Below are 19,451 nucleotides of genomic sequence, written 5' to 3'. Positions count from 1 at the left end.
TGCTAAGGCTGGTCTCAAGCTTGTGATCCTCCTGCCTCAGCCTCCTGAGTTGCTGGGGTTACAGGGATGAGCCACCATGCCGGCTCATCCCAGCTCTATTAGTTGAAAAAAATTTTTTTCTCCTTTTAATTATGTTTGCATTTTTGTAGAAAATCAGTTGTCTGGCCGGTACAATGGCCCACACCTGTCATTCCAGTGACTCGGGGGGCTGAGGCAGGAGGATCACAAATTCAAGGCCAGTCTCAGCATTTTAGCAAGACCCTAAGCAAATTAGGGAGACCCTGTCTCAAAATTAAAAAAAAAAATAAAAAGGTTGGGGATATGGCTCAGTGGTTAAGCCCCCATAGGTTCAATCCCAGGTGCCAAAAAGAATTTAAAAAAAGGAAAAAGAAAATCAGTTGTCTATATATGGGTAGGTATGTTTCTGAGCTCTGCATCTGTCTCATTGGTCTATTTTTCTATCTTGATGCTGGCATTCCACTGTCTTGTTTATCATAGCCTTTTAAGTCTTGAAATCAGATAATGTTGGCCCTCCAACTCTGTTCTTTTTTTTTAATTGTTTTTGACTATTCTATGCCTCTTTTATTGCCATATTAATTTTATAGAAACTTGTTGATTTCTATCAAAGAAAGGCCTGCTGGAATTTTCAATGAACCCAGTGCATCTATAAATCCATTTATACAAAATTGACATTCAAACATTGAGTCTTCTGACCTACAAAGTATAATTTATAATTTATTTGTTTAGTTATAATCTGTACATCTTTTGTCATCATGACTAGAAGAACTTAATATTTTGCTATTTTGTTGAAGTTTTGCAAATGGCCTGGGTATTTTAAAATTTAAATTACTGAATGTTCATTGAGCTATAGAAATACTGTTGATTTTTGTATATTAATCTTAAGTAGATTGATGTTTTTTTCAGTACTGGGAATTAAACCCAAGGTGTATATGCTAGGCAAGCATTCTACCACTGAGCTACATCGCCAGCCCTATATGTTGATCTTTTTGTGTAGGATCACTTGAACATACTTTTTTAGTAGATTCCATAAGATTTTCTACAGATAGTCCCATTGTCTGTGACAGTTTTAATTCTTTATTTCCAATATAAATGTTTTTTTCTTGCCTTTTTGCACTAGCTAAACTTTATTACAATGTTAAATACAAGTTGTAAGAACATACTTTTTTTTTTTCCCCCTTTTCCCCGATCTTTGGGAAAAAACATTCAGCCTTTTACTTTTGAGTATGCTGTAGCTGTAGGTTTTACAAAGTTTTATTTATTTGTTTGCTCTTGTCTTTGTTTTTGTTGTTGTTTTGTTTTTAGGTTGAAACTAAGTTCCCTTCTATTCTTAGCTTGCTGAGAGTTTTTATTAGGAAAGATATTGGATTTTGTAAAATGTCTTCTTTCTATCTATTGAGGTCTATGGATTTTTCTTTTCTTTTCTTTTCTTTCTTTCTTTTTTTTTTTTTTTTTTTTGGGCTTTTTGGTGCTGGTGATTGAACCTAGGTGCTTTACCACTGAGCTACATTCCTAGCGCCAGCCACCACCACCACCACCACCACCCCGCCCCCGCCGGCTTTTTTGGAGACAGGGTTTTCTAAGTTGCCCAGACTAGCCTCAGACTGCAATTCTCATGCCTTAGCCTCTCAAGGGGCTGGAATTCCAGGGGTATGCCACTACAAACAGCTCTTTTTTAAAAATTGAGATCTGAGATCTTATGGCCTTTATTATCGTAATTTACCAATCATTGCAAGAAGTGTTAAAATCTGCCACTATGATAGTGGATTTTTCTAGTATTTTCTTATAATTTTGTGATTGTTCTCCTCCCCATCCTGCCTTTTTAAAGGCTATGATGTTATTAGGAACATGTAAGCTTGAATTTTTGCTATAATTGTTTGACCACTGAATTAAGCTTTTTATCATTATGCTGTGACTCTCTTCATCTACAGTTATGCTATTTTTTTCTTTTGGCCTTAATGTTCATGTTAGTAAAATAGATTTTTAGAGGGGTTAGTGTTTGCCTAGTGTATTGTTTTACATTTCTTTTGTATTTTTATATTTTTATGCTCTTTAAAAATAGCGCATAAAGGCTGCGGCTGTAGCTCAGTTGGCAGAGCGCTTGCTTAGCATCTTCAAGGCCCCAGATTCAATCCCCAGCACTGTGAAAAAAAAAAAAAAGCTTATAACTAGGTTTTGTTTTATAATCTAGTTCGAGAATATTTTACTGTAGCATTTAATCTACTTATATTTCATGTAATTACAATAAACAATATTTGGATTCATTTCTATACTGTACCTTTTACATTTCTTCTGTCTCATCCTTTCTAAAACTTTTTTTCTTTGTTTGCATTATCTCAATTTTTCTCATTCTATTTTTTTTTTTTTTTTGGAGAATACCTTCTCTATAATTAGCCTCTTACTCTGATTTGGCGGGGGGATGTTCTGGGGATTGAACCAGGGCCACTAAACCACTGAGTCACATCGCCAGCCCTTTTTAATATTTTATTTAGAGACAGGGTCTCGATAAGTTGCTTAGGGCCTTGCTAAATTGCTGAGGCTGGCATTGAACTTGAAAGCCTCCTGCCTCAGCCTCCTGAGCTGCTGGGCTTACAGTTGTGCACCACCATGCCCAGCTTCTATCATTAGTCTTTTGATGATTATCTCAGAAAATTACTATAGGCTTAATTTATTGAAATCTAAAGTTAACAAATATTTATTTATTTACTTAATGATACTGAGGATCAAATCCAGGAACATTCTATCTCTGAGCTACATTCCCAGTCTTTATTTTCATTGCCTCTCTAAATTGCCCAGACTCTGACCTTGAACCAACAATCCTCCTGCCTCAGCCTCCTGAGTAGCTGGAATTGCAGATATTTGCCATGATGCCCAGTTAAAGTTAACTAATATTTTTACTCTCTCTTCAAACATTACAAGGAATCTCGAACATTTAGGCTTTGTCTCTTGAACCCTGAGCACCTGTAAAAATTTCGGATTTAATTTTACTAGTCAAATTCTTTTTTATTTTTGGCAGTACTGGGGATTGAACTCAGGGACTTGCATGAGCTAAATCCCCAGCCCTCAAATTTAAGCTTACTAAGACTAAGAAGACATACTCAGAGTCATAGTGAGCATTAGTGGTCTGCTCGATTATTTGACTTTCTTCTTTTATTGGGTAGATCCCTTACTTCCTTGCCAGATCTTCCACGTTAAAAATATTTTATCTGAATTTTTCAGGGAAAGGATTATTTAATGTATCTAGTGTTAACAGATTCTCTAAGTAATACTGCATGTAATTAGGAATAGCAGAGGATTATAACCCAGAATATGCAAGTTTCAGGAACCACAGGAATAGCCAAGGAAGATAAGACAAGAGAAAGAATTTTTGGAAACAAAAAGAACATTATCTCAGGAGTTGGCATCAGTTCATTAGTGGAGACGGTGTGTCAGGCAAATGTTCTTGTGCATCCGGTTAGCCATCCTGTGTGTGACTCATGCAGCAAGCTGCAATTTGGAAAGTCCTTGACAAAAGTTCTAGGTACAAGCATAAGTGCGTAAGAGCCCTTCGGAGAGACATGAGAATGGTTCTTATCGCAGGCATGTGTGCAGGAGGGCCCTCCCTTCTTAACCTCTGGGCTTCATTTGCTTCCTTATTTTCCTTGCAGTTCTGGGGACTGAACCCAGAAGCACTCTACCCTGAGCTACATCCCCAGCCCTTTTCATTTTTTGAGACAGTTCTTGTTAAATTGCCGAGTCTGGCCTCAAATTTACACTCCTCCTGTCTCAGCCACCCCAGTGGTATTCATTTATCTTGTTAAGATTTAACGGGCTGGGGATGTGGCTCAAGCGGTAGTGCGCTTGCCTGGCTATGCGTGCGGCCCGGGTTCGATCCTCAGCACCACATACAAACAAAGATGTTGTGTCCGCCGAAAACTAAAAAAAAAAATAAATATTAAAATTAAAAAAAAAAAAAGATTTAACTAGTGACACTGTGACAGTTTGGTTCTGACAATGTTCACACTAGACTTTCATGTTTCCAGAAATAGAGGTCTACCTAATCTCTCTGAGCCTTGATTTTTCTTTTACATTAAGAAGATGTAATAGCTGGTGCATACCTGTAATCTCAGTGGCTTAGGGGACTGAGGCAAGAGGATGGCAAGTTCAAGTCCAGCCTCAGCAACTTAGCAAGGACCTTCTTAAAAAAAAAAAAAAAAAGTAAAATGGGCTGGGGATGAGGCTCAGTGGTAAAGCACCCCTGGGTTCAATTCCTAGTACCAAAAATAAATAAATAATAAAAGAGATAATGATTTTTTAAGGAATAAGTAAGATTATTTAATAAGAATAAGTTAAATTTAAATATATAAATATTTGTATAAATGCATTCCTTAAAAAGAGACAGCATACATACTGAGATACATATTCTAATACATTGACAGCTAGTTTATTCTCTTGACTCACTTATTTTTGTGCAGAACCTTGAATAAATGTCTTTCTCCCATTTTTTTTTTTTTTTTTGGTTAACTAAAGGATATTCTGAAATTTCAAGGTAAGTAGTCACTGGAATTACAGGCACGCACCAACACAGCTAGGCTAATATATTATTTCATGTGGGCCACAGTAATGGCTTCCTAGCTGGTATGCTTAAACTCATTTTGTCACCTTCCCCCAAAATCTGCTAGCTTGAGTGCTCTTCTAAAAACAAATCTGATCATATCAATCTCTTCTTAAGCCTTCAATGGCCTCCTGATAAATTTAGGATATAAACAAATTATGTCTTAGATCCTGTTATCTCTCCACTGTCACCTGGATCATTGTTCCCTTTTATTTTCCTCGAGGCTGGGACCCACCCTTCTCTTTCCAATAAGCCCGATTCCAGGGGCATCTCGTGCACATGCACAGCTTCCATTATTTTCTCTGCTATTCTCCCCGCAAATTTGTATTTACGGTTCAGATCCATATATCCCTGCGCCTGTTGTACGACTCAACCCGAGTGTCTCAGGCTGAAGGGTTCAAAATCCCTCAGCTCATTTCCCCCACACCTGCTGCTCTTCTGGGAGACTCTCCTAGCAAATGGCACCATCAGCCATCCAATAAACCAAACCAGAGAGCTGGGTATGGTTCCTGACCTCCCTCCACTATCCCCTGCCCCATCTAATCCACTGCCAACTCCTGTCAGTTTTCTCTCTCTTACCTGTTCAGTCTCTCTAATCCCTTCAATTCTAGCCAGGTCTGATGGCCCACGCCTGTGATTCCTGAGACTCAGGAGACTGAGGCTTGCTTGCAAGTTTAAGGCCAACCTGGGCAACTTAGCAAGACCCTGTCTCTAAACAAACAAACAAACAGTGCTGCAAATTTAGCTCAGTGGTAAAGCACCAAGTTCAACCCCCAGTACCAAAATCATCATCATCATCTGTTCACTTCTAACTCTCCATTCCTACCCCACTGTAGGTTGTCTTTTTTTTTTTTTTTTTAAGTGGATTGAACCCAGGACATTTTACCACTGAGCCAAATCCTCAGCCTTTTTATCTATTTATTTATTTTTGAGACAAGTTCTTGCTGAAGTTGCTAAGGGTCTTGCTAAGTTGCTGAGGTTGGCTTTCAACTTGGAATCCTCCTGCCTTAGCCTCAGTAGTCACTGGAATTACAGGCATGCACCAACACAGCTAGGCTAATATATTATTTCATGTGGGTCACAGTAATGGCTTCCTAGCTGGTATGCTTAAACTCATTTTGTCACCTTCCCCCAAAATCTGCTATCTTGAGTGCTCTTCTAAAAACAAATCTGATCATATCAATCTCTTCTTAAGCCTTCAATGGCCTCCTGATAATTTTAGGATATAAACAAATTATGTCTTAGATCCTGTTATCTCTCCACTGTCACCTGGATCATTGTTCCCTTTTATTTTCTTCCCACTGGCCTCACTGGCCTTCTTTCTTATCTTCTACCACAGGGCTTTTGCACAACCTGTTTCTTCTTTTATCTGGTTAGCTATCTTCATACTTTAGTGCTCAATCTTTCCTGAAATTCCTTACAATATAAGATATGTCTCTTTTTAAAAAAAAAAAATTGTAGTTGTAGATGGACAGAATGCCTTTATTTTATTTGTTTATTTTTATGTGGTGCTGAGGATCAAACCCAGTGCCTCATACATGCTAGGCAAGCGCTCTACCACTAAGCCACAGCCCCAGTCCCTCAGATCTCTCTCTTACAGCTTCTTATAATATGTTATTGCCATTATTAGTAGCTTTTGTCAGTTCCAGTCTTACCTGTTTAATTATTATGTCATTGTCTAATGTGCAACACAGACACCTCAAGCTGTTTTTTTTCCTAACTGTATCACAGTGCCTAGCACAGTGCCTGCCTCATAGTGAGCATTCAACCGATACTTGTAAATGAATGGATTCAAAAGAATAGATACTACTGTTAAGATAGATATTTTGTTTTTCTCCCAGTGCTAGGGATCAAACCCAGGGCTTTGTGCATGCTAGGTAGGTGCTCCAGCACTGAGCTCCACCCAGCCCTGATAGGTACTATTTGTGACCCTATATTACATGAGCAAGTTGAGTCTCAGAGAGGTTAAGTAATATGCCTAGTTAAAAAGTGTTTGAGTCAAAATTTGAATCTACCTTTTTGATTCCAGAGCCTACAACGCTTTAGTAACATTCTGCTTTCTCAAATAGACAAACATCAAAACCAGATTTACTGACAGATTTCTGTGAACAGCAGTTGCCTGCAGTCACATCTGCATAGTCCTGAAAATAAAATAAAACAGAATCATGGGAGTCAGAACAGAATCCTAGAATACTGGAACTGGAAGGGATTTAGAAATCTTCTGGTGGGGGAAAAAAGTTAGGGTGGAGGCTGGGTGCTGTAGTTCATGCCAGTAATCCCAGAGACAGGAGGATCACAAGTTCAAGAACAGTCTGTGCAACTTAGTGAAAATAAAAAATAAAATAAAATAAAAAGAGCTGGGTGTAGCTCAGTAGTAGAGTGTCTCTGAGTTCAATGCCCAGTACCTAAATAATAATAATAAAATTCATTTTAAAAGGATGGGGGTGGGGTAGCTCAGTAGTAAAGTGCTTGCTTAGCATGCACAAGATCCAGAATTCTATCCCCACTACAGAAAAGGAGAGGAAAGAAAAAGAAAACCTCTGATGAGAAGTAATCTGCCCAAGTCACACAGTAAATTGACAGCAGATTTAGGGTTATAACTGACTTGAAACTCAGGGCTTTATATCTGAATTTCATACACCCACCCTGCCTCCTTTTCCAGAGCAGGAGCTTAGTGTCCAAGGTCTAAGGTTCAATCCAAGAGCAGTGGCTTCCAATGTTGTGTTTTGCTTTTCTTTTTCTTTTTTGGTATTAAGAATTGAACCCAGGGGTGCTTTACCATTGAGCTACATCCCCAGTCCCTTTTATTTTTTATTTTGAGACAGGGTCTTGCTAAGTTGCTTAGGACCTTGCTAAATTGCTGAGGACCTTGCTAAATTGCTGAGGCTGATCTTGAACTTAACAATTCTCCTGCTCCAGCCTCTCAAGTTGCTGGGTTTACAGGGGTGAACCACCACATCTGGTTTAGCTCTAAGTTTTTGAACCACTATGCTGTGTTTCCCCAAAACAGAGAGTTTTGCAAACATGTTTTAAAGTCTAGTCACTTATGTCTTTCTCTAGCATTTGCCTATGTGTCTAGTACATTTGTCATGTCAATTTCAAAACCTAGTGTAATAAAAACAAACATGAGACATTCTGTATGTTCAGCTATAGTAAGATATATTATTAAGGCCAAAAATAACAATAATAAAGCCACGGTAGACTTTGTATAGTCTTCTATTGTCCTAATAAGTACGTGTATATTCTGGGAGAAAATATAATCAATCATACTCTGGTTGGGAGTTGGTCTAAGGAGCAAACTTTTACTCTTCATTTTCTCTACTTTGTATGCAATTATTACACTATTATTTTTAAAGCTGAAAATATGCTATAAATGTAAATATACATCATTTCACAGTATGATTAACTCAAACCCACCACAAGCTGCAATGGTTTAAGACTAGCAGTCATGTAATGCCCCTATTCACACACAAGTCAGCACCCACAACTGTGAAGGCAGCAGAGAGAATACAGGCTGGTGTCAGTTCAATCAGGGTTCAATTCCCTACTTCTGCCATTCATCAGCTTTATTTAACCTCTGTCAACCTCAGTTTCCTTGTATATGAAATGAGATAACACCACCTCAGAGTAATGATAAGGATGAGAAAGATAACGCACATCAATCACTTCTTGTAGAGGTTGGCAGGTACTGAGCAGTTAATTCAACAAAACATTCTTCTCCCGTCACAGGACTCCCAGCTATGCTCATGCATGTGTGATAGGAGATGTGAGTCTGCTCAGCCAAGGTCAGCCAGGCTTGTGAGTAGAAGAAAGGCCTAGTGGCTATTTTTTTTTCAATCTGTGTGCCACCCATGTGGCTTCCAGGATCTCCAGCTATACCCAAAGAATTATGAACTATTATCCTGGGAAGAAGTCTTGCTTATGGATTTTTGTTACTGTTGTTTGTTTTTTATTTGTTTGTTTTCTTGTACCTGGAATTAAACCCAGGGGTACTCAACCACTGAGCCATATCTCCAGTCATGTTTTGTATTTTATTTAGATACAAGGTCTCACTGACTTGCTTAGGGCATCGATAAATTGCTGAGGCTGGCTTTGAGCTTGTGATCCTCCTGCCTCAACCTCCTGAGCCGCTGGGCTTACAGGTACATGCCACCACATCTGACTTGCTTGTGGATCTTGAAAAAGGGTATAGGGAGTTCGTTTGAAGAACGGATCACCTGAGTTGCTTCTTCTTGGTTTAGTTCATTCCCAGTCAACCCCTTTCTCTAACTCCCAGCCAAGATTTTTACAAGCTTGGAAAGTTCAAGAAACCACAGGAATTTTTGCAGATCAGTCTGACCCCAGGTAAGGTTGGAATCACTGTGGACCATCTTAACCAAAATTCTGAAATCCAAGACAATTTAAAACTAAAAGCTTTTATTTGTGTTATAAGTCTAAGGTGAACCCATTTGAAGGAATGCCCTCACTTGAACTGCTGAGATCATTAATGTCTTTATTGGTCATCTTGGGGTGACTGGTGATACATTTTACTGGAGAGATATTGATATGTTTGATTGTGTGGTGCTGCCCCAGACCTCACTTAGGGTTCTATGCAATATCCAGTAAAGCATCATATGGTCTGGTTCAAATCTGAAAAATTCTGAATTCTGAAAAATATTTCAGATAATAGGTTGTAGATCTGTATTTCCAGATAGGACTTTAGGTCTTCCTTGTCCAGAGCCCAGCTTCTTCCTATCATTCATCACAGTGTCATCTGCTGGGATAGACAAAGCTGGCTATTGATGTAGATGCCTAGGGGACCTATCAAGGTGTCAGCACCACGGATAGCGACAGCCCATGAGAAGCAGCTCAACAAAATTTGATAATGTCTTCAATTCAGGATTGTTTGTGTTTGGTTTTTTCTGTTGTTGTTGTTGGTGGTGGTTGTAGTGGTGGCATTTGGTTGGCTTTTGGGGAATCGGGACAGGGGTAGTAGAGATTGAGACCAGGACCTCACATGTGCTAGGCAAGTGTTCTACCACTGAGCTACATCCCAGAAATTTTTGTTTCCTTTTGAGAAGGGTCTTGCTAAGTTGTTCAGGCTGGACTCAAACTTGTGATCTTTCTGCCTCAGCCTCCTGAGTAGCTGGGATTACAGGCATGTTCCCCTGTGTCTAGCTTTGGACTCAGTTTTTCCTCCTAATAGAGAGACTGACATTTAAAACTTGCCTGAGAAACACAGCCATGTTGTTTTCTAATAGTAAAACACAAGGTATAGGCATGGTGGGGGGAGGGGGCAGCTGATGTGGTCTGGGTTCAGGAAATAAATGTGTTTCTTATCTTTTTTCTTCAGCTGGTCCCAGGCTCTTCTCTTTTGACATTATTAAAAGCCTGGCAGGTACTTTGAATGTTTGTTTCTATCAAGTTTCCTTGCCATTTTAATCTGGAAGAACTTCTGGCTATTTCCTTTCCTGAGTGTTCTGTGTTGCCTAGCCACTGAATTTTCTGAGCCTTACCTGCCCAGCAACCAGGTAAATGGGTAAGAATGGTTAGGAATAGGCAGGAAGTTCCCACTGGACTCCTGCCAACCCTGGTCATTCTAACAAAAGAGATGTGCTCGAGTTATCATTAGGTCCCTGAGGAGTAAAGAGCTGGTTTCCTTCGCTACTAAGTGAAGTCATGCCCAGTCTCAAAGAAATTGAACCATCATTGTTAAAATAAATGCTTCAAATTGCAAGCATAGCTGGGGTGCACCCAGTAGCTGAGTGCTTGCCTAGTCTGCACAAGGCTCTGGGCTGAATCCCCAGAATTGCCAAAAAGAAAAAAAAAAGGCAAGCAAAAAGTCGCATATGTTAGCACTACAAGGGATCTCAGAGCTTGTATGGAAGCAATAGAAGTAGAATAGTTTTTTTTTCTTTATTTAATAAATATTTACTAATGCTGGCTTAAGCCAGGCATAGGTTAGATGTGGGGGTTAGAATACAGCCTTATCCTCCTCCCAGAAACACAGAGTCAGGAGAGGGAGAGAGACAAGTCACAGAAGAACAGTGTGCTAAGTGTTATGGTGGGGAGAATACAGGCTGCTGCAGGGTGCCAGGCGAGAGGCATCTGATGTAGGCCAAGGAGTCTGGGAAGAGACTGGGAGGAAGAATTACCTGAGATCAGCTTTAAGAACATGCAGAGAGGTGGGAACAGAACAGTCCATTCAAACGCAGTGTGCACCGCGAGGAAACTCAGTCTTGTCCTCTCTTATTTGTATTTATTTGGTCTTATTTTTTTTTTTTATACATATTATTTCTTTTTTTTTTAAAGATAGAGACAGAGAGAGAGAGAGACAGAGAGAGAGAGAGAGAGAGAGAGAGAGAGAGAGAGAGAGAGAGAGAATTTTAATATTTATTTGTTAGTTTTCAGCGGACACAACATCTTTGTTTGTATGTGGTGCTGAGGATCGAACCGGGCCGCACGCATGCCAGGCGAGCACGCTACCGCTTGAGCCACACCCCCAGCCCTATTTGGTCTTATTTCACAGCTAAAAATAATCCTTTCTCAAATGACCAGAGTCATGTCTGTCTTCCATCCCCAGAACCTACACTGTTTCCTATGTACATGCTGCCTGTCAGTCCATGATGGGTTGAAGTCCTCACACATCAGAACTGTAGCAGTGCAGATGATTTAACACTAAAAACCAGAACAGTGCAGTAAAATTTGGACACACTCTAGGCCTCTAATACTTGTCATCCTGCCCCAAGAAAGATCCTTGGCCTGGGGCCACCCTCAATGCAGAAATTGAAATTGCTTCTGTGTTCCTATGACTGGTAGTTCCTCTACAAAGTGTGTGGCTAAAGTCTCCTCTACATGTTCTTGAGAAGATTTAGTTTGATCCCAGAATGAGCCGTTGTCAGCCAGTGAGGCTTGTCTGAGCTGCTATATTTCAATCTACAAAAATAGAGCTTATTCCTGGATTACCTATCCCAATGTATATTACAAGGGTAAAAAAAATGGTAGATTCATAATAGGCCCATTGAAAATGCAAAACAATACTCACATTATCAGTGACCATTCTAGGGAGGGGAATGTAGCTTATGCCAGAGAGCCTGGTTAGCATGTGTGAGTCCCTAGATTCAATCCCCAGTAGTAGAAAAAAAAAATTAGTGTTGGCTGAGGATGTAGTTCAGTGGTGGATTGCTTGCCAAGCATGTACAAGGCCCTGGGTTCCATCCCCAGCACTGGGGGGAGAAAGTGATCATTCTACTGGGAAGAAATCAAGGTCAGGCTACCCTGCCAACCAGCTATTGACCTGGCCAAGTCTTCTTCTGTCTCTAACCCTCATGGTTTTCCCCGTAGTTGGATTCTACAGATGACTCTTGAAGGTCTCACATTGTTTCATGATTTTTTTTTTAATAACACTTTGGTTTATAACCTGGAAGCCTTAGGCAGCCCTTGTACACTGAGCACTGGGACAACTGGGCATTAATCCCAGTGTTTATGTCCTGACTCGTGTCCACTGGTACCAAAGCTCCCAGAATGGGCTGGCTGGATTGCATCAGGGATAGGTCTAGTTGTCCCTGGCAAATTGCAGTGGCTACCGTCCAGTGAGGTCCTTCTTGGCTGGAGCTGTGAGGACTGGGTGGTAGCCAGGGAGCTGGAAGAGAGATTCAAGTTGCAAGTCCTGGGAAATTCTTTCCCTAGATGTAAGCAGAATTTAACTGCGGAAAATAGTTTCTGTAACATTGGGACAATCCACCGCAGCTTAGCAGGAATCTTGATGGATGAAAAGAGTTAAACCTATCACCAGTTGGCTATGTGGTCTTCCTCTCTCTTGCTCTCTCTTTTCTGGCCTCTCTTTATCTTGTCTCATCACTCCCTCGCTTTCTCCTCTGTCAGCACTTGACCTTTGTCAAGATTCCAGCTTTCCTTTATTTCTTCCCCTTTCCTCCCCTCCATCTCCTCTGCCTCCAGCTTCTCTCTTGCCATTCTCTGCTTCCTCCCCACTGTGTTATTCTTTGCCTTCCTTTTTTTCCGATAGGATCACTAGGGCTGTAAGGAGAACATAATCCTTTAGAAAGCTGACCTCATTTATTGTAATTCTCCCACCAAGGCAGGCCAGAGGTAGAGGTCACCCCCAACTCCATCATTGTTCCTGCTGGGAGTAAAGATATTGAAAGAAGAGGTGAGTCCTCAAAGGGTACCCAAGGTCTCAACCATTCCCTTGGTGAATATTTTTATTTAAGCTTTAAAATAATTTTAAGGTAATGCATGTATATTGCAGAGAATTTAGAAAGTGCAAAAAAAAAAAAAAAAGAATAAAGAGGAACATTTAAGTGAACAATAGTCTCCTCTGTCAAGAGGTAACCATTGCTGAGTGTGATGGTTCATGCCTGTAATCCCAGCGACTTGGGAGGCAGAGGCAGGAGGATCACAAGTTTGAAGCCAGCCTTTGCAACTTAGTGAGACCCTGCCTCAGATAAAAAAAATAAAAAGCTCAGTGGTAAAACACCCCTGGGTCAATCCTCAGTACAGCCGAGAGAGAGAGAGAGAGAGAGAGAGAGAGAGGGAGCGGGGGGGGGGAGCAGAAGATCCCTTGGATCCACAAGTCCAAGACCAGCCTAAACAACACAGCAAGACCCTATTTCAAAACAAAACAAAAAGAGAGACAACCCTTAAAATCATTTTAGGGTTTTTCTCCCCCCTTGGTTTATGTGCATGCCTGCAGTTATGATATATGTGCCATTTTGTAACCTGTTATTTTCCCCGACTTTGCAATTCCTCCACTGTATTGTAAGCTTTTTAAAATATTATTTAAGTTTGTTTACCCATCATCCTGTTTGCTAGACATTTACATATGTTCTAAATTTTCTGTCCCAATAATTTATGCCATCATGGTTCATTTCATGTGCAAACTTTACACAGTCAGTCTGTTGCAGGGTGGGAGAGGGAGGCCATGGAACCCGGCTGCCCAAGTTGGAATCTGTTCTGCCCTTATAAGCTATGTGGCATGGAATAAATTAGATGTCTCAGTTTTTACATCTGAACAATTGGGATGATAAGAGGAGCTGTTATAATTTTAAAAATGGTTCATCTAAAGCAGTTAGAGCAGTACCTGGCGCATACTAGTTACTCAATAAATGTCACCAATTAGTATTGCTCTGGCACAGTTTCGCATTGGTATTCCCATTGCTCCTGCCTCTCTTGCCCTTTCACTTGTGGGTGAGTCAGCCTGGGATCTTCAAAAGGTGTTTCAGAAAAATGAAAGAAAAACAAAAGGGAGTTGAACAAAGGAAGCACATTAACATTCTTAGCCTTTGAGTTTGGCAAGCACAAGCATCTAAGCCAGCAGAGATGTGGGGCCTTGTGCCGTTCCAACCCCAACTAAGGGGTTACATATCCAGGGAGCCTCTTCCTACACTTTGAGTTGTTTCCTCTTGTTTCTTCTCCTGCTCCCTCATCCAATGACCCAGTTGCTGGGATACTGGTGAGGGTGATTAGGGCTGCTGGGAAAGAGGGAGCAAAATCAACTCTGGCATCCAAGAGACCTGGCTTCAAACCTTGCTTGCCATTAGCTGAATCTTGAATCTGGCACATTGATTTAATCTCCATGAGCCTTGATTAAAAACAACCTAACTAAATTGTTCTGCGGATTAAAAGATAAAAGCTTTTGACACAGAATGGGCACTGGGATGGGCTCTCACCTCTTGTCTTGGGCTGAAGAGTAGAAGTTCCCAAGAAGCTCTCTGGATTGGGTTCTTAGTACTATTCATTCTTTTGCCTTCCGGCAGCCCGTCTCCTCAAATCAGGATCTGGAAAGGAAGGAAGGCCCATTCCCCTCATCAGCACATCAGACATAGACAGACAGAGCAGGGTAGCACACGGAAAGTGTCTTCCTGAACACAGAGGAAGAAAATCTTTCCTGGCTTAGAGAGTCACTCCTGGGACAAACACACCCTACCCTACACAAGTGTTTGTGCGCGCGCGCACACACACACACACACACACACACACAGGAGCAGTTCTGGGTCCTGTTAGCTCTTCAGAAGACTCCAGTAGGAGTTTGGACCCACTCTGTATTATTCTCATGCTACTAGACTGGCTCTGGCTTCCAGAGCAGGGACAATGTAGGATCATGCATCCATCTCATTTATTTTCCCTTGACTTGGTATTGATCTCCAGCTAGTTCTTTTTTCAAGTTGGAATTAACTTCTCATTGCCTCATCTTGTACATGTATACAAGAATCAGACAAAGTAGTGGCTGAGCATATGCTTTTAAAACAGTAGAATGCAAGGCAAATAGAAAGCACTGTCATTCTTCTACCGGTTTTCATTCTGCCACGGTGTCAGGTGGAAAGAACACTTTAGTCTGCTTGCCACTGATGATCATCCCCACCCCATCACCCCACACCCTCACACTCATATGCTCACACATCTCTGCTCTGCAAAAGTGAGAGAGTGCCAGCAGTGCAGGTTTCTCTGCCAGGGAGCAAATGCTCACATGCCCCCAAGGCAGCTGTGGATGCCAGAGTTAATGTTGGAGTTCTGAGATGTGCAGTCTGCCGTTGCCCTGTTTTTCCACCTTATGCTCTTGCTCAGCCTCTCAAAGTTGCAGTAACTCACACCCACTTTCCTCCCCAGGCTTGAGTGAGCATGTGTCTGGCAGGAAAAGGGGGAGTTGGGCAGAACTGGTGCTGAGAACTCTCCTCATCTTTCCCGGGAATGAATCAGTGTGATTCCAAAGAAATGGCCTTGTCTTCAGTTTTGCAACCTCCTATGAGAGAGGAAGTGAGCAGCTGTTAATGAACTTGCAAAGTCCCCAAAGGAAAAGTTTAAGAGATAGAGAATAGACACCATTATTGGGTGTGTGTGTGTCTGCCTCTCACCAAAAGGCCTGACTCAGAAGCAGTGAGGGTTTCCAGGTTTCTTTCCCTCTTGGATCTAGAGTCAAGAATTGGTTCCCTCTACCTGCCTACACTCACAGTGTGTGGAGCTGGGCCACCCTGAAGCTGTGTCCATGGGCACAGGATGTTGCTGATGGGTGGTCCAAAGGCCCACCTGTCCCTGCCTTTTGCCAGCCTCCCTCTCCTTATTACCCAGGGCTTTGTCGGTCACAGCACAACGTGGCCTTGACCATGAGCTTGACCATGAGGAACTGGGCTCACTGGGCTGGGAAGGGGCTCACCTTCCCCTTTATGGAGAGGATTCAATATGAGGCCTATCAAGTAGCAAGGAAAGCAGATTTCTCTGTACTTGGTGCTGATTTACATCCTCTAGGGAACACTGGGGGAAAAAATCAACCCCTTGTAAAAAGAACTAAGAGTTTATGCATGAAAAAGCATATGAAAGGAAGTCCCCAGGTGGAAGAGATTAGCAGCCCTAGCTGACTCTAACAAAAACTCACCAGTGGTTTTTTATTTTATTTTCCCCCTCTCTTGAATACTGTCAGACAGGTGGGAGGAGAAGAACAAGACACAGGGGCATCTTATTCCAGATGTTCATCCAGTGCTGCTCTGTCCTTTATCTATGGGCGTCACTCTGATTCCAGCAAGGATACCTGCTGCCTCCTCCAAGTAGGCTTCTAGGGCATCTCCACCTCCCAGCTCTCCTGGCCCATGTTGGACATTACCTTTCCATTAAGACAGTCAAGAGAAGATAAGATGAAAGGGTTGTTTTGTGTTGTGTTGTGGTTTTTTTTTTTTTTTGGCTTAAAATTTTTGTCTAGCATGTGTGAGGCACTGGGTTCGATCCTCAGCACCACATAAAAATAAATAAATAAATAAAGGTATTGTGTCCATCTATAACTACAAAAAATTTTTTAAAATTTTTTTCCTAGGAACTAAAGGGAGATTAAAATTGAAAAAAGAGTATAAAAGCCTGGAAACTGGGCTGGGTTGTATGTAGCTCAGTGGTATAATGTTCACCTAGCATGCACAATGCCCTGGTTTCCATCCACAACACTGCAAAAAAAAATAAAAATTTAAAAGCCTAGAAATTTGGGGGTGACTGGGTACAGTGGCACACGCCTGTAATCCCAACAGCTTGGGAGGCTGAGGCAGGAGGATCATAAATTCAAAGCTAGCCTCAGCAACTTAGTGAGACCCTGTTTCAAAATAAAAAATAAATAAATAAAAGGGGGGCAGGGACGTGGCTCAGCGGTTAAGCGCCTCTGGGTTCACTCCCAGGTACCAAAATAAATAAATAAATAAAAATCAGTTTCCTAGACACAGGAGGCCCCAACATTATTCCTTGATGTCCATGCCCTTCCCCACAGTCAGTCTCTCCTCTATTCTCACCCCAAAGTGTCTAAAGTGTCTTAAATCCATCCCCTGCTCCCCAGCCTGCTGACCTGGTCTTGTTTGAATTCTTACCACCTCCTTCCTGGACTCTGCCGCAGTTTCCTCACCTGTCCTTCAAACTCCTCTCTCACTCCAGTCTTCCTCCCAAAACTCCCTCCTCCCTGAGCCTGGCTGGCTTGCCTTGTGGATGTCTCATTCTTTAATAAAATTTAACCTAAATGTCACCTCCTCCAGGAAGCCTCTTGGGACTACCCCAGGCAGAGCACTTTTTACTTACTCATGACAGCATTGATCTCCATGTGTCCGAATTGCTGGTCTATCTACCCCAAACCCTTCACCACTAGGACTTGTGCTGTACTCAGAGGGGCTGACTTCCATTGCAGAGCAAGGAATGCTTGATGGAGAAGGGAAGGAAGGGATCGAGAGGGAATGGGGAATGGAATGGGCAGTTGCGGGGTTAGACTCTTTCATCCCAGAGCCACCACCTGAACCTGTAAAAAGTGATTTCCTTAAAAGAAACTCCATTCTTGTGCTTGTTTTAGCCCTCTCTTCTCTGTTACAGATTTCCTAGGGTGCTACAGTTTGTTTAAAGCTCCTGCCAGGGCTTAGAATTCTAAGGGAGCAAAGACCCAAGAAGATTAGACAGCCTCAGGTGGCACTGCCAGTTAGTGACAGAGGCAACTAGCACCTAGGTTTCCTGGCACCCAGAGCAGGGCCTTTAACATAACACCAAAGGCCTCTCTTGGAGCTTTCCCTCCAGGCAGTAGCGTATAATTATCAACATTAGTTTTTTGGATTTTATATGCAGCTTTTGCTTCACTGGCTTTTTTTATTATCCTTTCAATTAGTAATTCGGTAAGCAGCCCAGTCATGGAGCAAAGCCAAGGTAAGAAGGGAGAAGCAGAGAGAAGCCAAGTAGGGGCCAGAAGCCCTTGTGAGAGGGAGGCCAGAGAGAAGCAAAGGTACAGAAAGGCATATGAAAACAGGGGACCAGGTCTTGTGGAGGAGGGAAAAGGGGATCTGTGCAGAGCTGTGAGGTCCAAGAGTCCTCCTTTTCAAGGGGTTTATATTCTAATGGGACTGGGGCAGGAAGAGCAGAATATATTTAACACAATGATCACAGGGACAGACCACAGGCAGAGGGAGTTGATAAAGGGGGCTAGCTCCTGGCCACTCCTCTGCATGTTGGGAACTAAAAGGGACAGCTCCAGATGTTCCATGTCTTTTGGAGTTTACCATTCAGTGTGCTGTGGCATCCCTGGATAGGGGAAGGGAGGAATCCCATGTCCAGAGCCTGGTTCCCAGTGCCTTCCAGCTCCAGCCCCCACTTCAGTCTGTTCTGCTGTTTCCTCTGCAGGTCCTCACTGACCTTCAGAAAATAAGAATGCTCTTCCAGCCCCTACTCTTGAGTCTCACTATGGTAAGACTCAAGACTTCATGGGAAGAATAAGACTTGAATAACTTTATCTACTCACAACATCCATTAAAAGGAAACTGAAGTTGGGGTCAGATAAAAAGCAGAATAGATATAGTGACACATGCCTGTAACCCCAGCCACTCAGGAGGCTGAGGCAGGAAGATTTTGGGTTCAAGACCAGCTTCGGTAATTTGGTGAGACCCTCAGCCACTTAGAGAGATATTGTCCTAGAATTTTAAAAAATAATAATAATTTTAAAAGGCTGAGACATAGGGGCTGGGGTTGTGGCTCAGTGGTAGAGCACTTGCCTAGCATGTGTGAGGCACTGGATTTGATTCTCAGTACCACATATAAATAAATAAATAAAATAAAGGTCTATCAACATCTTAAAAAAAAAAAAAAAAAAGGCTGGGATGTAGCTCAGTGGTAAAGTGCCCCCTTAGTTCAATCCCCAGTACCAAAAAAAAAAAAAGCATAGAATCCCTGTGGTTAGATCTGAGCTCTCTCACTGAAATAACAAGAGACTGCTCAGCCACTCAGAGCCTGTTGGTTGCCAATGTATCACATATATCCCCATATGACCCCTCAGAAGTTGGGTTCTCAGAGTCACGAGAACCCAAAGGTTTTGGGAGGTTAAGTACCTTGTTCAAAATCACAGTTCATAAGTGGGACACTGCAAATAAAACTTAGACCTATGGGTTTGCAGCATGCACACTTCTCAGCCGAGTGCTGCCATCTCGAAATTGAGAGATTTAATCTGTGAGCCCTGCGACCTCATTTATAAAAATGGGAGGGGTGGCTAATAGAATTAAGACAATTGAATGCGATTATGTTGGTTAAAAGATAACCTGGCATACTAGCGTGCACGAGGCCCTGGGTTTGATCCCTAAACAATAAATAAATGACCTGGCATGGTATCTGGTATACAGTAAGCACTCAATAAATGTTTTCTGTGTATTTCTCTTTTTAGGGCAGATCAATATTAAAACTCAGGGCTTGGGAGCCCTGGAGCTCCTAAAGGCTTTAAGAAACCCAAGGGCCGCGCATCGCTGCTGGAGGTGCGGGGGAGAAGGGCTGGGAGAAGGGCTGGGAGAGAGGGCTGGGCTCCCGGCGCCAGAGCAGCGGTTCCAGCTGCGCGCCCCTCGCTCCGCCGCCTCTT

The sequence above is a fragment of the Marmota marmota genome, unplaced genomic scaffold (genome assembly GCF_001458135.2).
Source record: "Marmota marmota marmota unplaced genomic scaffold, marMar, whole genome shotgun sequence".
NCBI classification, from domain to species: Eukaryota; Metazoa; Chordata; class Mammalia; order Rodentia; family Sciuridae; genus Marmota; species Marmota marmota.
Note: the sequence above shows the minus strand (reverse complement) of the source record.